The 12266-nt window shown below is 42.1% G+C and overlaps 1 protein-coding gene across 4 annotated transcripts in view; it reads left to right on the top strand.

Moving 5' to 3' along the window:
• Positions 1-4438: 4438 nt before the first annotated feature.
• NTNG1 (netrin G1) overlaps positions 4439-12266 on the top strand; it is a 309923-nt gene continuing 302095 nt past the window's right edge. The window contains exon 1 of one of the 4 annotated variants that reach the window (XM_026484678.4): positions 4439-5561. The gene's annotated coding sequence lies outside the window, so the exon portion shown is untranslated. Of the gene's footprint in view, positions 5562-5793; positions 5867-12266 lie in introns of those variants that run through there. The other 3 variants (XM_048220351.2, XM_026484677.4, XM_048220352.2) reach the window with 3 other exon arrangements.

The following is a 12266-nucleotide window of genomic DNA, read 5'->3' as shown; positions in this document are numbered from 1 at the left end:
CTCTTCTGTCTCTATTATTTTTCTATTCTTGGAATTTCTTTCATCATGGCTATTTTCACTACGGTCTCATAGAATTTTGGCTCCACCATTTACTGCATTCTACCCCACATGGCTATGATAGTACAAGAACTTCTTGCAGAGGCTGCTAAAGCAGAGTCAACACTCTATTATAATTTGGGCCAATGGCCTGATAGAGATCACGGAAGCCATCAACTGAGTTGCGTGCATCTTTGTCCCATCTTGGGTACAAAAAGAGTCTCCGGATTTGACCATTACATTTCCCTTAAACACTCTCTAGGATAACATTAACAATGTACATTACAGTTAGCCCAACTCTCTTTTCCCAACATGATAGCGTACACTCCGACTTGAGAGCTGTGCATTGCCTCCAGCACCTAATACAGTTCATGGCAGGCGGTGTGGGTTCCATCAATAATTATTGAATTGGAGTGAAGAACCATTGGGATGGAATTGATGGAAAGATCTCTAAATTAGGCAAAGGGTGTTACTCAATCTTCCTCCATGTATTTTCCTTCTCAGTTGGAAAAGGATGCTGATTTTGTTGTTGAAGAATAATTGAAAATATGAAAATTACATTTGAAGAAATCTACATAGCTGTTGATTTGGGAGATGAATTTTTCCAGCCAACACACTAGATTAACTGCAAGGTCTCCTTTTTTCAATAAATAAGTTTGCGATCTTAGATAGACAAACTAAGCCCAACAAAATATAAGTTTGTAGACACTGAGTTTGTTCAGACTGTAGCATCATCCAACCTGCTAGTGGGGTGCCTCTTTTTGTAGTCTCAGAAAAAAGACAAACTGTTAAACAAATATTGACTATGTGTTCTGAGTCTCGAAAACACTGAAATAGTTCTTTAGAAAAGCTCAGGGTGTCCTGATTTTGACAGATTTTACTGGTTGGATAAAAACATCTAATGTCACATGCTTTGAAAGCATAAAAATTAAGAAGTGATTTCTGTTGATTTCTTAAGGGTGAGATAACATAAACCAAAATAAGAAAACAATTCTCCCTCAAACATTGCTAGGGTCATGAAGTTGAAATAGAAAAAAGACAGAAAATATCTGACTAAAAAAGGTCATCATTTAGGTTAGAATGCTTTCTCCTAAAAAACTACCCGAATCTACATTTTGTTAAATTTTTTATCTTATTTTAACCAAGCAGTTTGTCCTATTATTTCCAAACTATTTTACACAGTGCCATATATTAGAAAGTACATGGATGCCAAAGGTCATGTTCCCTGCATCAGTCATTAACTATCAATAGCTTATGCCATCTGCTATTCTTCACATTCTAGAATCAGTAGCACAGTAAATATGTGCATTTTCTTCTATTAAACAGTACGTCCTTTGGTCTACCATCAGTCCTCAGAAACACTAAATGAGATTGCCGATATATCTATGTTGGGCATGCTTGATACTGGATACTTTGGGCTTGTAAATTTAAAGTTTGAAGATAAGTGTGCTTGGAACACCTACAACAGCAGGAAAATGCCAATACAGCCTAGTGATAGAGGCCAGACCAGATGGTTAGGGCTTGTGAGAGGTTTAAATGTCAAAATATCTAAGCATTAAAAAATCCTGTTAGGTATGGAACTTCAAAACCTGTCAAAACTACACTGCTAATGGCTCTGTAATAAAACATGTCCCAGAGCACAGAGTGGAGGCAAGAAAGAGCTAAAGGTTTTACAACCACTAGGAAGGATCTTTCTCCTGGGACACAAGCAGCAGTTATAAAAAGCATCTATCATATAGTATACAATTGGCCAAACAGAACTTGTCCCTGATTTGGATATTTCAGACATGGAAGCCTTAATTTAATATAGTGGGAGTTAGTTCTTGTTACCAAGGAGGCTATAACTGAACCATGGAAATGGGCAAAAATTATTCACACCTGCAATGATCACTAATCTTATAGCTACTTTATGTTAAGTGCTTTACAGTATTTCTAAGAAGACACATATCTTTTTGGACCAGATATATTGCAAATATGCCACCACTACTGGTTTAGCATATTGACATTACAAGTATTTGAACAGCCTTGCCAAATCTCTAAAATGAAGGTTTTTAAGCATCTAATAATCTAGGAAAATGAACAATAGTTAGACACCGAACAGGATTACAAATAAATGAAAATCTAAGTTGAAGAAGAATGAGGAATGCATGGAAACCTGCCAGAGATCTGAAGCTGGAGAACTAAAAGATCAAACAATTCTTTTCTAAAAGGAAAGTGAGAAAAAAGTAGAGTCGAAAGGTTAAATAAAAACAGAAAAATCGTTCTTTCCAAAGAAAGTTAAATATATATATAGGTGGAGAAAGCAAAGGATGATAGGAAAAGTAAGCATGCCCTAACTTACTTTCTCTGATGCCAAGAAAATATCTAAAGTAAATTTCTGATCGCTATGTATTAAACAAATGTGCAAAGATACATTCAGGAAACCTGGTTTAATATATAAATTTAGGGCTTCTCTACTTGAGGGAGTATATCAGATCCACCCAAAGTGACTTTTTGAGATAAGGTTCTCCCCCCCCCCCCCCAGCGCCACTGGAGGAGGGATCACGATCTGGAGAGGAAGGGATTTTAATGCTGAAAAGTCTCCTCTGGGGGATTCTGATTTCCTGGTCAAAGTTTAGATCCACGTGTTTATTGGCAATTTACGGAGTCTGTGAAAAGATCAGAGCAGATATTTGGGGGGGGGGGGGGAATCACTTCTGGAAGACTCTCTCCCTCCTGGAGGGGGAGAAGCTACTTCACTGGAAAGGGTCTCCCTTCACCTATCAGACTTGTTTGGGACTCATGTCTGCCTCATGGTCAAAGGAGCCCTGGCAGTGAGGAAGGGTCTTAGTAAAGGAAGAGCGGAAGGAGGTCAGTTCCAGGACTTTGACAGCTGGAAGGGAACATTTCTCCAGGGAGGGAGCCAATATCACAAAGATCTTGATATATCCCAGGAGGGAATTTCTTAATCTCTGCATAGATACTTCTTTACTTTTTCCCAGAAAAGGACCTAAAAAGATCAGACAAACCTGAGTATGAAAATTCGGAAGGGTATTTCTTGGTTTGAGCCAAAAAGAACAAGAGGAAGAGGTAAGACTGGGAGCCCTTTGTATTCAGTGTTTAAAATGGGGGAGGGGTGCCAATGAGAAGTTGAGAGGACCACCCTGGGTGTTGTTTCTTAAGTCCTCCTGGCTCCCCTGAAGGTTCTAGGCTCTGAAAACCCATGAGGGAAGGTTAAGTGGTGAGTGGCATCTCCATATAATCAGCCCTGGAGGAGCACAGACAGGGACTGAATGAACACTGTCTAAGCATGACTTGAGAGAGTTTCACCCTTTAGGTAATTCTTTTTGCAATGTCAGTGCTTAAGCAACGAGGTGGGGGGGGGGTGCAGAGAAAAGCAAGGAAATCACAAACTGCACTGGATAAAGTCAGGGGAAGGAGGATACACTGGGATCTCTCTCCGTGTTGGGGGGTCTAGAGGCTGGATGCCTGGAATCCCTGACTCCTTCCTGGAGGCTTGGGAACCAAAGAGGGTATGGTTATAGGCTCCGTTCAACAACCTTCTCCCCCAAACACCCTTCTGACACCACCCCCCATTCCCAGCCATTGCTGGGACCCCTCTGCTCTTACTCTGTACCTTCATTGTGGGGTGTGTAGTTGGTGACTAAATGTTCACAATTGCCCATTTTTTACCCTCTGCTTTGCCTTAACTAAACTTGAGCCAGGCTTCTCTCCTCCCCACCCAACCCTGAATGTTAGCTTGCCTGAAAATCTGAGCAAGCACTAAAATGCAGAACATGTTTCCTTGTCAGCTTGTTCCCCAAATCCGTGGACCACAGAGACGCATCTCTTGTCAAACCCCGCAGGTCAGTCATGCCTTCCCTCTACTTCCTCTCATCTGCCCAACTTTCCCTTACTGCGTATTCCCCTTACCATATAAACGCTTTTTCGTTTGGCTTGAAATGCTTACAGATTTCTGAGATCAGAGCTCTCTGTGTTGCAATAGTCTTTCTGCCTAATTAAAGTCTCTCCCTATCTAAGTCTGGATTTTTTTTTTTTTTTTTGACGTTAGTGTGTAGCTAAGAGAGATTTCAGGTAAGTCTGAGCCCCTCACTGGTGGGGAATGAAGTCTTGGGGGCAGGGGCATTTGTGTTTTCCTTAGGAAAAGCAAGGAGAAATGACATGCACGGCTCTCTTTTGAACTTCAACTTTCTAAAGGAGAATGGATTTCTAAACGAGGAGGTTCAAGGCTTGCGCTCTAGGGGCCGCTGGCAGGTCCAGGGAATTGTTGGTTGAAAATCACCGTTAGGATCACTGCTGGGGGCGAGGGGTGTGTTTAGGCACGGTTTGGGGGAGGAGAGCAAGGAGTGAGGGATGGGACGGGCGGGGGCACGAGTGGATGGTACGTGAAGAGTTACTGGAAACGGCGCTTCCGTGGGCGAGCTGGGGGTGGGGAGGTGAAAGGTGGTCTCAGAGCCTCAGCGCGGGGAGGTCGTGGAGCGGTGGCACCGGCGGCCGGAGCAGTAGCAGCAGCAGCGGCGAGCGGGACGGAGTTAGGACCGCTCGGAGCGCCCAGGTCTCGAGGTAGTGTAAGGTTTGCAATCCTTCCACTTGCTGGCAGTTGCAGAAGAAGATCTGCTTTTAAGTGAAACGTTTATGCCACCCCTCTGAGGGCTGCGGCTTCCCCGGGCTCGCTTCTTTCTCTCTCCCTCCTCCGGCCTTCGCGCTCACTCTTTAATTTGCACGCGCCCCTAAGTTTGCCGAGAGCTCGCTGCCCGCTCGGAGCCAGTCCGGCCAGGCGCCGCGGGCGGGGGCGGGGAGCCCGTGAACCGCAATCCAGAAGCATCGTGGGCCATGTATATTTCATCAAATGGACTTTGGGTGCGTCGCGTCTCACAGCCATCAACGCTATGTGCAGTGACATTTCTGACTTGAGTGGAGGAATGCGCGAAGGAAGCCCGGGCGAAATTGTTACTAGAGGATCTTCTTGGCGCCAAGGCTAATTGTCCTGATTTATGTCCCTTCTGACTAAGCTCAACGTCTTCATCTGAAATAAAATGAAAGCTGTGCCAAGCGAGGTAGAACCGCCCGGCCGCTGGTTCTGATCCCCGGGAACCAGGAAATCGTCCTGCAGCTTAAAAAAAAAAAAAAAATTAAAAGAGAGAGAGAGAGAGAGAGAGAGAGAGAGAAATAGAAATAGAAAAAGAAAAAAAAATCCCCAGTAAAAGTTTAAGGCGAGAAGTGGCAGAGGCAGTGGCGCGAGGAGGCGCGGAGGAGAGCCGGCAAGCGGGGGACTGGGCTGGCAAGACCTCCCGAAGGCTGCGATTTCATTATTAATATCACTATATTTTTGGAGGGAGAGGCACCTTTCTCATCCTCTCTTCCTCTCCGCCCACCCCTGTTCCCTCCCCCTCATCTACCTGTCAAAGTCACTGATCTTTTGCATTTCGGAAGAGGACGTCAACGGGAAGGAATTCCCCCTCTCGGCGAGGGCTCCGAGAGGGGGCGACGCGCAGGAGGCACCCCCTCAGGGGCCCGCGACGAAGGTAATTAAGCGGCGGGGAGTGGCGGGCCGGCGCGGGGCTCCGGGTCCGCAGAGTCCTCTCCCACCGCGGGCCGGGCGCGAGCGGGACCCCGGGGTTGCGGCGGCGGCGGCTCGGGTCCACACCCCACCCCTCCCGTTCCTCCCGCGCCCGGGAGGACGCTCGGCGGGAGCTGCCGCCGCCCGCCCGTGCGCGGCTCGCGGGCTCCGCTGCTGCGGCCGCCGCCCGAGGCGCACCCGGCTGGGCAGGGCCACCGCCCCGCGCCGTCGGTCGGCTCCCGGCCGGCGCAAGGGCAAACGGGCCATACGGTAAGTGCAGCCGGCGTCCCCTCCTCCGGCGACCCGTGCGTCTTGTGTTTGCCCCTCTCCCCCGGGCTCCCTCCCTCGTCCCTCCCTCCGCCCCCCTCCCCCCCTGCGATCCACAGGCGGGAGGGAGGCTCCGGGTGGGCGAGGAACTTTGTGAAGCGCCTTGAGGAGGCAGCGCGCGGAGCCGCTGCGCGCACACAACCCGCACACTCTCACACCCACACAGGAGTCTTCCTGGGTGTGCGCCCCGAGCGGGTTACGTGTGTGTGTGTGTGTGTGTGTGTGTGTGTGTGTGTGTGTGTGTGTATGTGTTGCATCGGGAGCCTGGGCGCTGAGTCGGTGCCTCGGTGGACGGGCTGACAGGCACCCGGCGCGCTCTCCCTCTCACACACACACACACACACACACCTGGCCACACACCACGCACGGGAGGGTTCTTTTTTTTCCTTTTGCCAATTGTCTTTGCTTTGGGAAAAAAACTTGCCCTCTTGCCGGCCCTGTGGAGCTGGTGGCCACACTGAGAGCTTTTGAAGTCCCCTTCTTTTAATCTCCGTTATTGGTGCGAGATTAAAGCATTACTATCCCATGATGTGCAGCTGGGGAGAAGGGAGAATTGAAAGAGGACCAGACTTGGTGTAGGAATGCTGTTTGGAATGTTTTCTCAGATTCGTTACTGGTATTACTTTAATCGGTTGATGGATTCAGCTAGGGACATCGAATGCCTGTCCTCTATGGATCTGTGGATATCTATATATAATACAAATAATTCCGAATATTATTGGGTCCAAAATAACCAATTAAGTGATTCATACCCGGGACAAGTTAGATAAAAAAAGAAACTGCGCCCTCTGCTGTTTATTCTAGTAACCTCACCCGGGGACCTCCACCCCCCACCTCCCACCCTATCCACTTAGGAGGTTGTCATCTTGCAGGGCTTGCCGGAAAATTCCTAGCGGGGATTTTAAAGCAACTTTATTTGGAAAAGTCGGAGGTTGCGTTCCCATCATCGCATCAGGTATAGATTTCCAGAGAGTAGAGGCTTTTGTTACCTAACTCCTCTTCCATTCTTCTCTGTACTTGGAATGGTAATGGAGCCACTCGTTATGATAACAGTTTGTCAGTCTTTGGAATGGAAAATTCTGAGTAAGATTCAGAATTCCACTAAACATATGGTGTATCTGGCAGTAGATTTGCTCTAGAAATAAGGCCCTGTTTTATGACTGAAAATACTAAAAGTTGTCTTACAGAAACGGGGGGGGGGGTTAACCAGAAAGATTCTCCAACAAAATCATTTATTCAAATTTACTTAATGGTTCAGCTCCTTAGAAAAAGTTTCCCAGAAATTCTCTTTTTCAGAGACGGGGCAAGGTTTTTGTGGTTTGTCTAGCCCTTGAGAGCATCTCTAACCTGTGGGGAATTAGCCACCTCAGATTTCATGAAGTATTTTGTGTCGCTTTGAGTGTCTTACCCACCCACCTCCCTTTCTCTCTGGCAAAGGGAAGGCAGCTCAATAGCTGTCCAAGATTCTTTTGGAAGATAAGCAACTTTCAGTTTTTCATTAAGACAAAATTTGGATATTTGCATGTGGATCGGGATACAAAGAAAAAAATACATCAAGTGTTTTGCACTTCATGTTGTTCCGGCTTGCATATGTAAAGGATATATTTTCTTTTCTCTTCTGGATGCCATGAAATGACATCTATTTCACATGAGGGCATGAGGGCATTTAGAATTCCATATAGAGCTATTAATGTGGTTATACTTCCTATTGTGAAATTTAAGACTGTCTTAAAATTTTATGACAACAGTTTATTGTATTTGCACACAAAGCTTTTTTTTTTTTTTTTCTATTGAGATATTTGTTTTGTCAGCTTTCACGGGGCATGTGTGTTGAAGTGATTCAGGTTAGCTTTTTCAGGACAATGCTAATGTATTTTGCAGTTTCCTTTTGTTGTATTTGCAATTGGTGCAACTACTTGTCTGCTTCCATTACTCTTCTGAAAAAAAAATCAGGTAATATGTCAAAAAAATTAAACAATTACATATTTAGTTGATATGTTTTCTAAGTGTTGTAAAGATTTGGAGAGTTTTAGAGTTACAAGAGCATCAAGTCACTTGGAAAGAAAATTTCATGTAACTTAGAAAGTCAGTTATTATGTTAACCAAAAAAGTGCGCACACATGCACGTGTCATATTATAGGTCATTAAGAGATGTAGCATACTTTAAAATAGAATTTTATCTTCACAATCCAGAGAGTTTTGTTTCAAAACTTCAGGTGGGTGTAGATCTTCTTAAATGTGTGTTTGAAACCTTGGATGTCTGAACTTCCCTATGCAAGAAGGAAAGATTTGTTGTTCTATGGTAATGAAATACCAGATTTCTTCTAGGCTTAACTGATTCTGAAATAATTTTATGTATTATCCCATCCCTAAACATCCTGCCAAGTATATGTTATCTGATTTCTCTAATCATTCCTCTCTCAGTGAAAACCGAGGTCTTTCAAATACTAAGGTGTGCTTTTAGTTTTATTAAGAATCTCATGATAGGCAGTTGCTCATAATTCCCAATGAAGGATGAGTAAAACGTGCCAGTGATGTTTCAGTACATGTTAAATTCCTTATATTTTGAGAGACAGTTAACAAAAGGGTAGAAGCAAATGTTTCAACATTAAAGATGACTAAAAAATCCTTTCTTCGCAACAATAAATAAATGCAAAGAGCATTCAGTATATCTTAAATATCTCGTCTAGTCAATCTCATTACAACAGTGTTGGAATCTGCTAATCTTGGTAGGTTATAGAAGTGGGTATATCTTTATCTCTTTATGCTTTAAACTCAATGAAATGTGATTATAGTCAGTGTTCTTTTTGTTCCTTCCCATTCAGAAACATGCATATTTATAAAATTCTTAATGTTTATGAGGAATGAGTCAATAGTTATCTATTTCAGGTGCCCCTGAAGAGCTGAGTATTTATGGAATAAATAGCCTACTACTACCACCCCCACCTCCTAGTGAGATTATATGATAAAATGAATGAGCTAGAGTTAACAGATTTACTGTCAATATTTTCCTCTCAGTTGATGAATTTGGCAATTTTTTTTTAGAATGTAATTGTCTATAATTTTGACCATTACTACTCCCATGTACTATTTTGGGAGGCTTCTTTTCTGATGAGAGAAAGGGCCTGTGAAATACCCTCTCCAAAGTTATTCCCAGGTGGAAGGGAATTAGCTCCAGAATCCTGGAAACAGGTGTCCTGTGGATGCAAAGCTATGTTATAGCCCCTTTTAGTCCAGATCAATAACATCTATCAACTTGAGGACATGACATAATTTTATATTTTCACGTTGGCTCTGCAAATTTATATACCAGTGAGAGTCTGTGGAGTTCTCATAGCATATTAATGGGTATTTTTATCAAAGAGGACTTCTCAGCACTTTAGTGCATAGGTAGAGATGATGGCATTATTTGAAAACAGTGAGTTCCCAGAGCAAAGAACAGGAGCTGGGGCTGCCCAGAGCTCTTCTGAAGCTGCCCACATTTAGGTGATACGGACACCTGAGACGAATTCAAAGCCTCCATTACTTGGCAATTAGTTCAGTTAAGGGCCAAGAAGGGGTTGGTTTTGTATATTAAATCCCCAAATATGTCATCGACTGTCCTTCTCATCATCCGTTTGCCTAGCTATTTGCTGTGATGAACTAGCTTTTAAGAAGCTGTTGATGATTTTAACCTGGTTGAAAGCATAGCCAGATGGGAACCGGCACCATTAGGCAATAGAGGTTAGGGGGTAAATAATATTCTATTTTCGTATCATTTATTTCTTCAAAATCTCCATAATTATACTTCAGTAGCAAATTCCCAATTTTGACAGAGGCCTCTTTTCCACTGTGTGTCATGGAAATTCATTGATTTAATTTCTTCTTAATTTTAAATTAAGAGGATTTTCTTTGAAGTGTATGTGGCACTGAAAAAAGTAAGGAGACCCAATGTGAAGAATACATTCTGGAATACATGCTACAAATACAAAAATTAGAATGAAATTAAGCAATTATGTTAAAGAACAGCTTAGTGACCCTGTGCTCCTGATCTGTAATATGCCGTGGTCAATATCTTTTTCTGTGTCAATGGGAGCTCATTACATGTAAATTGTGCAGACTAACTGAGCCATGCCATATTAGTGCTTGCCAAAGCTTGACATTTTTAATACATTAATAATATGTCTGTAATGTAATGGAAAACTATTAATCACAACTGGTTATGTGCCAGAAATTTAAGCTATAATTGGCTGCTTCTTGTCAAGAATGTCTGTCGCACAGTCCTGCAACTGCCTAATATTCAAATGTCTTGCACTCCTCTGCATTTTTCCTTGTCAGTTCTCTAAATTCGATCAATGGTGTAGTCCATAATTCTGTGTAATGACCATCATTATAATTCTGCTGTCCTTTAATGAGAATTCGTTATATTGGGATTGCTGTTGTGTCAAGAAATAGTAACAGGTTCACATACATTTCCTTAGTGTCCAAATTTTTCATGTACATCCATCTGGCCATCCTTCCTTTTGTGGTTGTGTAAGGCAAAGTGTGGATAAAGACAGAGGTCAAAGAATAAACGGATTAGGGGATAACATTTACTGGTTAAAAAAAAGTGGAGGTTAATCTCAGGGAGCATTCAAATATAGACTTAAGGTCACATTTTAAAAACAATATTAAAAACGAATTCATAATTTTCACTCAGTTCAAACTCAGAGCAGTCCAGTCCCGGTCTTCAAGATTATATTGTTCTTGATAAAGAAGTTGCTATGTATTTGAACCTAAGAATTGAAGTTAATAATTTCTAGTCTAGTAGATTTTACACTTCTTCTGTTATAACGCCCAGCTCTCCCACACCCCATGAAAGTGTTTGCTCTTGGTATAATGCAGTAGTAAACACAGTTGAAAGATGCATCTAGAAAATGTGCATTTGTATTATTTCAACACCTTTCACATTATTAATTGTCAAATTGATGGATGTTTCTGAAAATTACCACTGAGTCTGAAAAAGCAGAAGGTTGTGGTAGCCACAACACATGCTTCTCTGTGATTTCTTTGCTTTTAGCTTAAGATATCAAAATGTGCCCAACACATCTATATAAGGAGGAGGCAGATTCAAATCTGCAGTTTATACATGTTTAGACAAACTGCTAATTATTGCTTCATAGGAACTCAAATATTCAACACTTTTCCTAATAGAAAATATCACAAATTGCAGCTGTATGATAACATTTTATGAATTGAATATAATGAAAATTGCACTTGCATCCATAAAGCAATTATTATAAATTACTTTGCTATGGAAACACTATTCAACCATCCGTTGGCATTTCATAGTCTCTGTGGCTGAGTTCATTTTAAGATGGTGCATTATTTAAATATATTGAATTCCTTTTATAAGTTTGTTTGAAGATAGCAAACTTCCCAATTTAAACCGCCTAACGTGAATTAAAGGGTCTATAATGGTATTTTCTAAACTATAGGCTTTTTTGTCCTTTTTCAGTTGTTTACAAAACAGTTACTGGGACTCTGACAATATGAACCAACTAATTGTGCAGATATCTCTTTTTTTACACCTGGATTCCAAATATTATTGTTTGGTTAGACTTGGACAGTGATTTCTAAAGAGAAAAGTTGCCAGTTCACCTCACCAATGACTAACACCCATACTTGTGGAGGCTGCATTATCAGTTAACCCAAAGTACTGTTAAACAGTAATTTTTATTTTCTCTTAGAATTAGTGCCATATTATTCTGCTTCATGGCCTGTTAACTTACCCTCAGCTATTTTTATGTGTGCATTTTAAATTGTGCGTTTTACTACAGAGCTTTTAGTTTTAAAGCAGCGTATAATATTCGCCTTTGGGACAAATTCTCTTCTTCTGTTACAGAAAGTAAGTGCAAATGCAGATGTAACGGCTATAAAAAGACGTAAGAAAATAGAAGATTCTTGCGAAAAGAAAATTTGCTCCTTTGGTTTTATTTTTGAGTTGTTTTTTTTTTTTTTTTTTCAGAGAGCCAAGTTATCTTTATCACTAAATGCAACTAAACAAAAGAGGCTAAATTCTTCCAATATAATGAGCAAATCCAAGGGGACAGCCTTGTGCCAACAATGCCGGTTTTCACTCCAGCTAACAAAAGCTAAGAAATGTACAAGGAATTTAGAGATTTTTAGGGTCTCTTTGCCAATAGACAAAAGGCATACAAGTAGTTGTCACTTTCGTGTCATTGTTATAAAAGCATTCATTTCCCCCATTGTTCTCCTGGAAGATTTTCCAGCACTGCAATCCATGAGAAATGTTTAAATCTAGCTGCTTGCTCTCAGTTTTGTCAAGATGGAAATATAATTTTGGAAGCGTGCACCTGAAACA

This window comes from Ursus arctos, unplaced genomic scaffold, assembly GCF_023065955.2.
Source record: "Ursus arctos isolate Adak ecotype North America unplaced genomic scaffold, UrsArc2.0 scaffold_12, whole genome shotgun sequence".
NCBI lineage: Eukaryota > Metazoa > Chordata > Mammalia > Carnivora > Ursidae > Ursus > Ursus arctos.
This window is presented reverse-complemented; position numbering and strand designations above follow the sequence as displayed.